The sequence below is a fragment of the Mastigoproctus giganteus genome, chromosome 1, assembly GCF_048544385.1.
Source record: "Mastigoproctus giganteus isolate SK-2022 chromosome 1, ASM4854438v1, whole genome shotgun sequence".
Classification (NCBI taxonomy): Eukaryota; Metazoa; Arthropoda; class Arachnida; order Uropygi; family Thelyphonidae; genus Mastigoproctus; species Mastigoproctus giganteus.
Genome location: NC_143575.1, coordinates 13,090,041 through 13,103,742, shown reverse-complemented (window position 1 = coordinate 13,103,742; position 13,702 = coordinate 13,090,041). Strand labels below are relative to the sequence as shown.

Sequence of the window (13,702 nt, the reverse complement as noted above, 5' to 3'; positions counted from 1 at the left end):
ACTTGTATGCAGTACTCAAGTTGTGGTCTGCCCATTGCCTTATACAAGGGAACAATTACCTCCTCATCCTTGCTAGCAAAATTCCTGTATATTATTGACAAGACACCATGAGCTATTCTTGCAGCCTGTCTGCACTGCTCAGAAAAATTCATATCTGACTGCACAATTATTCCTCCCAGCTCCTTTTCATTCTCTACTACCCAGAGTAGTACCACACAGTTGGTATGTTACTCTGGGGTTACTGCTACCCATATGCAGTACTTTACATTTGTCAATGTTAAACTTCAGTTGTCACCTCTCAGCCCATCTGCTCAACTTTTCTAGAACCTGTTGTAGTAGTGTACTGTCATTAGTGTCATTAACAACCCTGCCAACCTTTGTATTGTCTGCAAACTTGGACAGGATGCATTTCGTATACCTTCATCAATATCATTGAGAAATACAGAAAACAACAATGGGCCTAACACTGAAACCTTGGGGACCCCACTAATAACATTAGTCCATGAAGAGCAGTCTGTTGATAACCACTCTGTCTGCTCCCACTCAACCATCTCTTTATTCATAGTAGCAACTTGCCCTTAATGCCATACTTCTCTAATTTGTATAGTAGTCTTCCATGTGCAACAGTATTAAAAGCTTTCCTAAAATCCAAGTATATGAAATCAAAATAATTGTGCCCAGTTCCTTTGTGACTACATCATAGTATACAGTTCTGTAATAAGACCTTGTAAATCGTATGATGTGGCACAACATGCTGGTAAACCATTTCTTGAATGCCAAAAGAAAAAGATCATCATTCCTGCTGAAGTGACAACTTTTGCTTTTTTCAGTGTTGGTGACGACAGACTTCTAAATGGAACTCTGATGCCTACTTTGAGTTGAAACGATGAAGCCATGTCTCATTCTCCATTGCAACTCCTGACAAACCTCCATGTGAACGTGCTTTTGCTTAAGTGTGTGAGTAGTCTGAATCCAGCTTGCACAAACATGTTATATGCAAATGTTTATGGAGAATACCATGCGTGCTTCCTACTGATATTATCAACATTTCTGCCGGTTGCCTTACTGTTATAAAATTATCTTCTGTCACGATTACAGAAACAGTGTTTATGGTTTCTGTGGTATCAGCAGTAGTTGGAGCTCCAGAACTATGGATATTTGTGATTGAATTATGTCCATCCTTAAACATTCAAAACTATTTGCGAGCTGTACTATATGGAAGCACAGATTTACGATAAGCCTCTTTTTTAACATTTCATACACTTCAGCTGATGTTTTCTTGAGACGAAAACAAAATTTGAGGCTAACATACTGTTCCTTGTATGTTACATAGGCAAAACTTAACACACCAACTTGACTGACTGCCAAGATCGCACTGTGTGTGAGTCAGCTGTGTGGTTGCTATGTGATGCAGCTTGGTTTGGTCTTCAATTCTACAGTTTAGCTGAAAATAGTAAGCAGTATGGTTGTTCAGGAAAAATTATCATTGCTTATTGAACATCCCTCATAGATAAATCTAACTGATGAATTGAATAGGCACTTTTCATTGGTCTTTACAGACAAAAGACCCTTCATGCCAAAGGGAGAGGCTGTGAAAGTGAGGCTGAGCCATATTGTGTGGAAGTTTTCCTTTAGCCAACGGGTAGTTGGTTGGTGGAACAGACTTCTGTCCTTGGTTGTGGAAGTTGATAGCCTAAATAAATTTAGGGTTGAGCTGGACAGGTATTTGGAACGAATGGAGGGGTGAAATGGGAGCAGGTTTTTTTTTTTTTTTTGGCTGATGCTGCATAAGCTTGCTTTCTTGTATCATATGCCTCTACTAATGCTAATATGAAATTAGTTATTTCAAAATTACTGACGACTTTTTATTAGAAATTCTTTCAAGCATAAAATTAAGTAAGGCTCCCAGATGTTTGATGGCATATATCCAATAAGTTTCAGGGAGATTGGCCAGAGAGTGAGTGTATTAGCATTAGTAGAGGCATATGATGCAAGAAAGCAAGCTTATACAGCATCAGCCAAAAAACAAAAAAAAAAAAAAAAAAAAACACCCTTCCCATTTCACTCCAAATGTTTGTCTAGTTCTGCCTTGAATTTATTTAAGTTCAACTTCCACAATGACAGATTATTGTTCCAGCAATCAACCACCCACTGCCTAGTCCCCAGACGCTAATTTGCAAAACTTAAGCCTTTCTTCGTAAGAGCACCCCTTTGTTCCATTCACTAATCTTGTTGCCCTTCTCTGTACTCGTTCCAGCAGCTCTACATCCTTCTTGAAATGAGGCCTCCAGACCTGTATACAGTACTCTAGGTGTGGCCTGACCATTGCCTTATAGAAGGGAATAATCACCTCCTTATCCCTGCTAGAAAAATTCCTATATATCATCGACAATACACCATGAGCTACTCTTGCAGCCCGTCTGCACTGCTCAGAAAACTTCATATCAGCCTGCACAACCACCCCCAGGTCCCTTTCATTCTCTACCACTGTCAGTGTAGTACCACAGAGTTGATACGTTGCTCTGGGGTTGCTGTTTCCCATAGTAGTACTTTACATTTGTCAATGTTAAACTTCATTTGCCACCTCTCAGCCCATCTGCTCAACCTTTCCAGATCCTGTTGCAGTAGCATGGTGTCAGTAGTGTCCTTGATAACCCTGCCAACCTTCGTATCATCTGTAAACTTGGACATTAAGCTTGATATACCATCATCAATATCATTTATAAATACAGAAAACAATGGACCCAATACTGAACCCTGAGGGACTCCACTAATAACATTAGTCCACGATGAGCAGTGTCCATTGATTACCACTCACTGTCTTCTCCCCCTCAACCACCCCTTTATCCATAGCAGCAATTTGCCTCCAATGCCACACTGCTCCAATTTGTGTAGCAGTCTTCCATGTGCAACAGTATCAAAAGCCTTTCTAAGATCCAAGTATATAATATCAAAGTTATTCCCTACATCCAGTTCTTTTGTGACTGCATCATAGTATCCAATAAAATTGGTCAGGCAAGACTCCCCCTTAACAAAACCATGCTGTGTCTGAGCTATAACTGAAGTCTTGTCTAGATGATCCTGCAGTGCTTCTTTAACCAGTGCCTCCATTAATTTTCCAGGAACAGAAGTTAAATTAACAGGTCTATAATTACTTGTGTCGCCCTTTGATCCTCCTTTGTGAATTGGGGTCACATTTGCACATCTCCAGTCCATGGGTACTTCCCCTGAGTCCAAGGAAGCTCTCATAATTATGGCTAAGGGTTTGCTTACTTCCTTTGCCTCTTTTAATATAACTGGATAGATCCCATCCACCCCAGGTGCCTTTCTTGTATTTATCTTCAACAATTTCTCCTCCACTTTACTGTCAGTTATTACAAGATTCTCTAGCTTACTGCCAGAGTTGAATACACCTCTGGCATTCCCGTCGCTAAATAACTCCTCATGTGTGAATGTCGATTCAAAATATTCATTCAGTTTGTTAGCTACTTGAGCAGGATCATCAACAGTTGACCCATTAATATCAAGTGGACCAATCTGATTCATCCCCTTCCTTCTAGAGTTTACATAAGTAAAGAACTCTTTGCTGTTTTTCTTTGCATCCCTTGCCAAAGATTTCTCATAATCTGCCTTCGCCTGCCTAACCTCCTTTGTAACTTGGTTACAGATCAACTTGTATCTATCATAGGCTTCTGTGTCACGTGTTAATTTGTATGTATCCCATGCATTTTTCTTCTCTCTGCCATATGTCTCATTAGTTCATCTGACATCCACTTAGGCCTAAACCTTGAACAATATTTCTTAGTTGGTATGTAAAGCCTAGTAGCTTCCAAGATAAGTTCTTTGAATGCTTCCCATTTTGAATTTGCTGTTGGTAACATCATCAGTTGGTCCCACTGTATAGAATTTAAATACTATCTCAGTCCATCGTAGTCGCCTTTACGAAAGCAATAACCCTTCCCTTTACCCCTAATGGTAGTTACCTCTTTGAGTAAATCCCACTTCAGCACACTGTGATCACTGCCACCTAGTGGTTCATTTACCTGCAGATTCTTAATGCATGAAGAATCACTACTGATAATCAAATCAAGAGTATTACTCCCTCTAGTTGCCTCCCGAACATGCTGATGTAGAAAACAATCATCCAATAAATCCACAAAAGCCTTGCTAGTGTGTGAGTGACCAACCCACAAATTCCAGTCAATATCTGGGAAATTAAAATCCCCCATTATAAGACTCTCTGATTTACTGGCCCACTCTATTTCCCTGTACAGTTTCTTATTATACTCATCAGAGTCATTAGGCCTGTAGCACACTCCTACTCTCAATTTTGATCTCCCAATGCTTTTGTCACACCAAACTGACTCAACACTGCAATGTCGACTGGCTTCACTTCCTTGGATTTTATGTATTTCTTAACTAATAGCATAACCCCTCCTCCCTTCATATGCTGTCTATCCTTTCTGTAGACATTGTATTCCCCAAATTCCAGTTCTGCATTCCTTATATCTGTGTGACACCACGTCTCTGAAATCCCCACAATATCTGCCTTTGATGTTTTGAGCAATACCTCAAATTCATCAAATTTATTTACTAAACTCCTAGCATTGGTGTACACACAAGTATACATGCACCTGTTCTTTTTCTTAGCTACCCTAACACAACCCATGTGTTTACTTGTACCCCAATGATTCCCAGCAGTCTCTGAAATATCTTGTATCTTATTTTCCAGGCTGCGGCTCAATCCAATAGAAGCAGTGCAAGAATCTCTTTCACCTCTGCCAGTGGCTACTGTTAATCTATTAGTCCTTGTATCCCCCCCAATCTAGCAGTTTTCCGACCCACCTAACACTGCCTTGATAGCATCAGCAAACATTCTTGCACCCTGAGAGGGCATAAATTCAAATTGAGAAAAGACAGATGTAGGATAGACGTGAGGAAATTTGCCTTTAGCCAGCCTGTGGTTGGTTGGTGGAATAGACTTCCATCCCTTGTCGTGGAAGTTGATAGCCTAAATAAGTTTAAGGCTCAGCTGGACAGGTATTTCGAACAAACAGAGGGGTGAAGTGGTTATTTTTTATTTCTTTATTTATTATTATTATTTATTTATTTTTTGGCTGATGCTGCATAAGCTTGCATTTCTAAAGCTAATGCTAAAGGCAAATTTCTGTACATCTATTCTTCAACTGCATTTCCTCAATTTGAATTTGTCTCCTCAAATGATTAATCTGGGCAAGAGGAAGAATCCCACTAGCATTGATCTTGCTCAAACCATTCAAGGCATTATACACCTCAGTCAGATCACCTCGCAGGTGCCTAGTCTCCAGATGGTGCAATTTGCAGAACTTAAGCCTTTCTTCGTAAGAGCAACCCTTTGTTCCCCTCACTAATCTCGTTGCCCTTCTCTGTACTCGTTCCAGCAGCTCTACATCCTTCCTAAAATGAGGCCTCCAGACCTGTATGCAGTACTCAAGCTGTGGCCTGACCATTGCCTTATACAAAGGGATAATCACCACCTTTTTGCTACTAGGAAAATTCCTGTATATCATTGACAAGACACTATGAGCTACTCCTGCAGACTGTCTTCACTGCTCAGAAAACTTCATATCTGACTGCACAGTTACTCCTAAGTCCTTTTCTTTCTTTACCACCCAGTATATATCACACAGTTGATATGTTACTCTGGGGTTAGTACTACATATGTAGTAACCCCAGAGTAATTTGTCAATGTTAAACTTCAGTTGCCACATCTCAGCTCAACTGCTCAATTTTTCTAGATTCTGTTACAATAGCATGACTAACCTGAACCACCAGTGGGATTACTTATGTGAGGGTATCATTGGGCTTGGGAGAGATCCCTTTGGATTGGATAAATGCCACAGATACATAAAGTGGTTCTAAGAGTGAAGTTGGTAACCATAGACCAATAAGTCAGACTTCAGTGGTAGGGAAGGTCTTAGAGGCTTAAGAAGCCTCTAAGACCTTAAGAAGTCTTAGAGGCTTAGAAGGATTAAGAGTGTAATCCAGGGACATTTAGAAAGAAATGGTATTGTGAAGAAAACATGGTTTTGTTAAAGAAAAATCATGTTTAACCTAGTTAGTAACTTTTAACAGTTACTGATGAGTTGGATGTAGAGAATAATTTTGACTTAGTTGACTTGGATATTAGGAAGGCATTTGACTCAGTTCCTAATGAGAGGTTACTGCATAAGCTAGAACATGTTGGAATTACTAGGAAGCTTCTAAGATGGATTGCAGGGCAACTGACTGCAGGGCAGAAGGCAGAGGGTTGTGATCAATGGATATTCTTCAGATCGTTGTAACATCTGAAGTGAAGTCCCCCCCCACCTCCCCTCAAGGATTGGTTCTTGAACCACTGTTGTTTCTAATTTTCATAAATATCAATGAAGGGATAAAGGGCATGATGTCAAAATTTGCAGACAACATAAAGACTGGGAGAGTTAATGATCAGTGCCAAGCAGTGCTCCTTCAGGATGATTTGAACAGGCTTCAAGAATAGTTTGAAAAGTGGCAGCTATGTTTTAATGCTGCAAAATGCAAAGTCTTACGCTTGGGGAATAGTGACCCCAGAATGAATTACCCAGGTGGTGAGGTTTAAATAAAACAGTAGGAGAGATCTGGGAGTTATGTTATGGGTAGATATGAAGTTTTTTGAGCATTGTAGACAGATGGCCAGGCAAGCCCACTGTGTCCTGTTGATGATCTATCAAACAATATCCTTTATAGATAGGAATGTCATAATCCCACTATTCAAGGCAATTGTAAGACAGTATTTGTAATACTGTATGAGACCTCATCTGAAAAAAAAATACACTGAGCCTCTTGAAAGGGTCCAAAGGTAGGCAACTTTGCATAGTAGTATTAGTAACGGCTGCATGGTGTAAGAAAGCCTATGGCTTATGCTGCACCAGCCAAAAAAAAAAAAAAAAAAAAAAATCCAAACAAAACAATGATAAAAACAAAAAAAAAAATAAATAAAATAACTAAATAATAATAATTAATAAATAAAAAAAATAAAATAAAAAATAACTAAAAAGGAAATTAAACCTATCATCCTATGTGCTTCCCTTACCCGAAAGTACTATCCAGATGACCTTTTGAATTTCTCCAAACTGTCGGCCTCTACCACCCATGAAGGTAACTTATTCCAGTAATTTATAACTTGCTGGCTAAAATAAAACTTCCTGCAGTCCAATCTAAGCATTTCCCCCCGTAACTTGAATTTATGTCCCCTAGTTCTAGCATCATTTATAATCTTGAAAATTTTGTCCTCATTCATTTTACTGATGCCTCTCAGAGCCTTAAACACCTCAATCAAATCTCCTCTAAGGTGTCTAGTTTCCAAACTCTGCAACCCACATATTCGAAGTCTTTCTTCATAAGGACGCCCTTTTGCCGATCTCACCAGGCGAGTTACCCTTCTTTGCACCCTTTCAAGAAGCTCGATGTCTTTCTTTAGGTGCAGTTTCCATACTTGAACACAGTATTCCAAGTGTGGTCTAACATAAGCCTTATATAATGGGATTATCATGTCCCTATCTCTACTTGCAAAGTAGAGATAGGGACGTGATAGGTTGCCCTTTTGCCATCACATAGTGTGATGGCAAAAGGGCAACCATACAAGAAAAGACCTGATTATGTGGGCTATAGAGCAAGGCAACCAGGCACCTTAGAGGGAACCTGATTAAGTTTTATCAGGCTCTGAGAGGTGTTAGTAAAAGGAATGAAGGTGGAATTTTCACTGTTATAAAGAATTCCAGAACCAAGGGCCATTAATTAAAATTACAGGAGAGAAAGTTTAGACTAGATTGCAGAAAATTTTCTTTCAGCATGTGAGTTGATTGCTGGCACAAATTGCCTTTGCAGGTAGTTGACTGACAGTTTGAAGAAATTCAAATGTTGGCTGTTCCCTTCTCAAATAGGAGTTACCTATTTGAGAAGGGAAGTGCATAATTTGCATTGTCTTTTCTTGGCTGTGCAGCAAAAGCTTAATGCTCCTTTCTCTATATGGCTATATTAATACTAAAGAGAAACATGATACTAATAGTTACTTCCATTTTCTCATCCAGAGAACTCGTAATCGTAAGAAATTTTAAATGTGTGCCTGCACATATTTCTACATATTATATGTATAAATACTTTAATCATTTTAAAAAATGGTGTGTATCAGATATTATTCCTTTTTCATTTTCAAATTTGTGTGCATTAGTGCATAAAATTTTAAATGTATGTATTTTTCTTCTTGCTGCAGATTAGCAGCCATTTTGGCTGAATATTCTGTTTCATGTTATGAATATTTTCTTTTGTTTTCCCTGTCTCTATAGGAAAGCAATATGAAATATTTCATAATCAACTTGTGTTGATCTTATATACAGGCAATTCCCACTTTGAGTTATTTTTTCAAGTATCACCAACATCGAAAATATGAACATTAATTGCAATAAATAAATGCTAAACATTCATAAATATGGCATTTCAAGCCACGCACCTAGCTATACAGTACTACTTAGTACTGTAGTATTGTATTGACAGCCATTAGCGCGTCTCACTGACTTGCATAAAATAAAGCAGTTACCACGCTGATGTTACAAAGGGTGGTTGTGTTGCTCTTCATTTCCGATGTCTCGTCTTATTTCAGATTTATCCCTCTCATTAATACTGTACAGTATGCCATAACGAAGTAATACTATGGAGAGTGATGCTAATAAAAAGAAACAGTGCAGAGGAATAACATTGGAAATGAAATGAGATCATAAGCAAACATTCTTTAACATTTGTATGACATAAATTTCTTTATTATAATTTGCTTGATTTTAAAAGCTGTTTTCATTTCTTTGGATAAATAAATCATTGTTCAAGCATAAACTATTTTGTTGACCTTTATTTAACATTACTATGGTCAAATTTCATTGTTGAGAATGTAACCCTTGTTTTTAACGTTACATCTATGGGAAATGAATTTCCGCTTTACGAGCACGCTCTAGGAATGAATTAACTCAAAGTCGAGAACTACCTGTATTTACTTAATAGTGGGAGAGAAAAGGCAAGCATGCAATTTGAAAAGTCAACAATATTGGCTTTATATCAGTTCCCAAATTAATCTTAACACAAATAGTTAGATGGTTATGCAGCACATGACAGGTGCTTGTTTAATTGTTGTGTAATAACTAAAACAAACCGAACTATTGCAGTAAAAAATTTGACTATTTAGGAAACTAGAGTGGAGTGGCACCTGTTAGATGCCATTTTAATTGGGTTAAATGTTGCTACAGGGAGCTGTAAAGTTACTAGAAGTAATAATCTTGAAGATACAAAAATAATGGCATTGTATGAATGAAGTCTAAAATAATAACTGGAACAGTTTGGGAAATAGTTTTTTTTATTTTAAAACTTGGACACAACCAAGCATGTGTGCACAAGTTTGGGGAGAGAGAGAGAGAGAGAGAGAGAGAGAGAGAGAGAGAGAGAGAGAGAGAGAGAGAGAGAGAGAGAGAGAGAGAGAGAGAGACCACTAATGCCAGTGGCCCCCCCCAAGGCTTAATTCTTTCCCCCACTCTTTTCCTCTTGTATATTAATGACCTTCTTCCATTGACTGGAAATCCTATCCATAGTTTTGCCAAAGATAGCACATTGCATTCCACTTTCCATTTTGAGAAACCTCGTCCTGCTCAATCAACTTCAACTTCTCGAAAATCTGCTACCAATTCCTTAAATGCCGATCTTCAGGTAATTCTCCAGCGGGGCAAAGGCAACTTAGTTGATTTTAACCCTTCTAAAACTCAGTCTTGTCTTATATCTCGCAAAAAAGATTCTTCTGCTCCTATGCTTATCTTTAGTGACACTCCGATTTCTAGGCAAAATATATCTCTTTTGGGGATTACCCTGACTTCTAATCTCTCTTGGCACAAGCACATTACAAATATTGCTTCCTCTGCATCTAAAAAATTTGGTTTTCTCTTTCGCCCTCGGTGCTACTTTTCTTCCAAACAGCTGCTCACTCTGTATAAATCGCAAATCTGCCCTGCCATGGAATATTGTTCCCACATCTGGGGTGGTGCCCCCAAAACCTCTCTCAGGCTTCTTGATTCTGTTCAGAAGAGGGCAGTTAGGTTAATTAATGATTCATCTCCAACAGTCTCTCCACTCGCTGTCTCATAGATGTACTGTTTTTGCTGCATGCCTCTTCTACAGATACTTCCATGGGCACTGTTCTTCTGAATTGGCTTCTATAATTCCCGCTCTCTTTCAAAACAAAACAGTCCAAACACGTGCTACCACCAGCCAACATCCATTTACTGTCCAACTTCAAACTCACAGAACCAACTTTTCATCTTCTTCGTTTATTCATTCAACTGCCGTTTTCTGGAACAACCTTCCTTCATACGCATTTCCTGAAAATTAGTCTACAGAAGTTCAAGTCCAATGTCAACAAAAATCTTCTTTTGTCTTCTCAACCCAAGCACGGTACTAAGTACTATAGGTTCTAATACCTCTCGTGTTTGGGGTTTACATTAAAAAAAAAAAAAAAAAAAAATGGAATGAAATACAAAAGAGAATTTGTTGGGGATGACGATTACCTGAATTGCTCTTTTTTTAATTGTTTAAATATTCTTTCTCATATACACACCATACTTGGTGGGGAGGGGTGGCAGTTATTTATTATTCAATTTTTAAAATAATTGAATTAAATTGAGTTTATTTGATATGAGAATTAGAAAAATGACTTTTACTTAGTAATTGGCCATTATACATACTTTTAATTTTTTTAACAGATGCCCTCAGGATTGCCTGCACTATTTTTGAGCATAATGCATTCTCTGCACAGCAAGTAAGTATCCATGAGATAAACTTCAAATTGAATTTGAACTGCATTTTAATAATTCAAATGCAAATTTTTAATTGATAAATTTATTTTTTAATTCCATTATTAGTAATGTATATCCCAGCACTGAAATATACATTACTAATATATCCCCACTGTACCTATCTGCCTAACATTGAGATCCCAAGGAGGATCAAAACCCAGTCTGGGTAGTGGCATACACTTTAAATAAAAAGCAATATACTTCTCTATTGGAGCAGCAGTGCCTTTTTATTTAGGGTAGTGCAAATCCAAAGAAAAATGCCTCCATGATATGAGATTGGTGTACTAAGTGGCACCATCTCACATATTGTGAATATATTTTGTCACAGGGTTGTTCAGGTCTTCACAATGCCTACCTGCTCACTGATGAGATCCCAGAAAGGATCAGAACCTGGGTCAGGGTAGTGGCATATGCTTAAAACAAAAAGCAATACATCTAATACTCAGTTACTGTACATCCCATGATGAGTACATTCTGTACTGATACCATTTATGTGATATACATACATATACTTTTAGTTATACACATTTTTGTCTTTGGCAACTGTGATGTAATTTTAGTGAAAGAATACAGTAATTTTACACTCCTGATTCCTGTGATCATCTGCAGTATGAATAAGATTTATTTACTTATGAGATTAGGAATTAATGTGCCTTTTTTATAAAAGCAAAACTAAAACAGGTTTTGCTTTTGATATTGTTCTGTCAGTATCAAGCATGTTGCTTCTCTGGTTATTTATTCTCAGTCTTCATAGTTTTAGTGGAACATAACTTGTACTTTTTACCATGTAGTTCAGATGAGTGAAAAGAGAAAACAAGGTTGTCCCTGAAACTAGTAGGGTGAAAAAGAAAAGTATGGATCCAGGGGTCAGTTTCACTTTTAAGGAGTATTACTTGAAGAGAACTATAGTTCAGGCTATTGCTGCTGGGAATTAAGCAGCAACTGTTGTGCAGTTTTGGAATTGGGGAGTAATCAATGGATATTTTTCTTCTTGGAATAATATTATTAGTAGAGACTCCCAGGGTTCAGTGTTGGGCTCATTTTTGTATTCTGTGTTTATCAGTGATATTGAAAAAAGGAATATTAGGCTTAAATGTCCAAGTTTGCAGATGATACAAAGGTTGGCAGGGTGGTTAATGACAGTATGCTACTTCAACAGGATCTAGAAAAGTTAAGCAGATGGGCTGAGAAATGTCAATTGAAGTTTAACATTGATAAATGCAGAGTACTGCATATGGTAACCACAGAGTAATTGCCAACTGTGTTGTACTACACTCAGGGTAGTGGAGAATGAAAAAGACCCGAGGGTAATTTTTCAGTCAAGACATGATTGCAAACATCCTAATGGCAGTGAGAAACATTGCTATAAGCTGGAAAGATATCAAGCAATCCACTGTGAAGGATTGTCAGAGAAAACTTTGTTCACAACTATGAGGATTTCCAAAAAAATTGAATAAAATGTCACAAAGAAAATTTTAGATGGCAAAAGCACCTTAACCTGGAAGTAGGAATGAGGTGAAGGAGTTGCTTAAGTCTCATAGAGAAGACCTCATGATTTGATTTGATTGAGTGAAGGTATAAATGTAAATTGAAGAAAGGAATGTTAATCTTCAGTATCCCTTCTAAGAGCTTGAACTTCAGAAGGCAATAGGAATCATAGATGATTCTGATCCCAGTGTTGAAAGAAGCAGTAATGTTGTCCAAAGCATTAATGATGTTACCATTTGCTATAAGATTCCTTATGATGAAAGGAAAGCAATTTGTCAGCTTTCTCAGAATGAATTTTAATAAGATTTAGTTTATCAAGTATGTAGTAATTGTTTTTATTCATATTTCATTAAAACAATTAATTATTTTGTTAGTGTATTCAGTGAATTCAGTACTGGTTTTCAAGAACACATGTAAATTAAGTGTTAGGTATATATGTTTGTATTTTTGCATTGCCTTTTATTTAGAATAACACAATAACAAGGAAACTTGTGGCAAAGTTTCCTTGAAAGATGTACAGAAAGGAGAGAAGAAAAAGAAACATGTACAGAAAGAAGCTGTCTGACATGTACACTGATTTTATATAGCTTTCACAACCTGTGGCATTTGCCCTATCATATGTTATACTAAATGCCCCATGTTCTGTAATAAAATAGATGTTATCATATATACTTTTATTCCAAAAAAGGGTCCCGACTGAAATGAGTAGCACTTTTACTAATATTTGCAATGAGTTACATTTTAATATTGACTGCAAAGAAATTAATTGACAATTCCTGGTGTGTGATACTGAGCCATGTGTCACAGAATAGAACATTAACAAATCCCATCCCTCTACAATTAGAGAAGCAGTTTTACTAAAGTGCAGTGGTATTGTTGCTCCAGAGACTGAGGTTGCAGAGAACCCTGGGAACAATACAGTTACTGTTGGTTTGGGGAGAGGGGCTCAGTGACCTTATTTTTAGGGCCTCTAAATGTGTACCAGGTTCCCAGATTATCTAAATGTAGTATTGTCCACTAGGACCACCCATCTTATTTTATGAAAGATGGAAGCAATTGTTTTGTCATTTTGTATAGTGTGTGTGTGTGTGTGTGTGTGTGTGTGTGTGTGTGTGTAAAAAACCACATGTAAAATTTTGGTATTCAATTATAAAGCATTTCTTTGAAGATTTGAACATGCTCATTGGAAATAATTCACAAAACTAAAGAAAAAGTGACAAAAACAAATGTGTACAAATGCATTGATTTTTATTTATTTGAATAGGTAAAAACATCAGTTAAGTAAACTATAGTAGCTACTAAAACTGAGCATGGAATGCCATAGCTAA

At 37.5% G+C, this 13,702-nt stretch overlaps 1 protein-coding gene across 1 annotated transcript in view; it reads left to right on the top strand.

Annotated features, from left to right (window-relative positions):
* LOC150090562 (eukaryotic translation initiation factor 4 gamma 3-like) overlaps window positions 1-13,702 on the top strand; it is a 144,112-nt gene that overhangs the window by 67,955 nt on the left and 62,455 nt on the right. The window contains exon 3 of the mRNA XM_090371591.1: window positions 10,794-10,849. The gene's annotated coding sequence lies outside the window, so the exon portion shown is untranslated. The remainder of the gene's footprint in view (window positions 1-10,793; window positions 10,850-13,702) is intronic.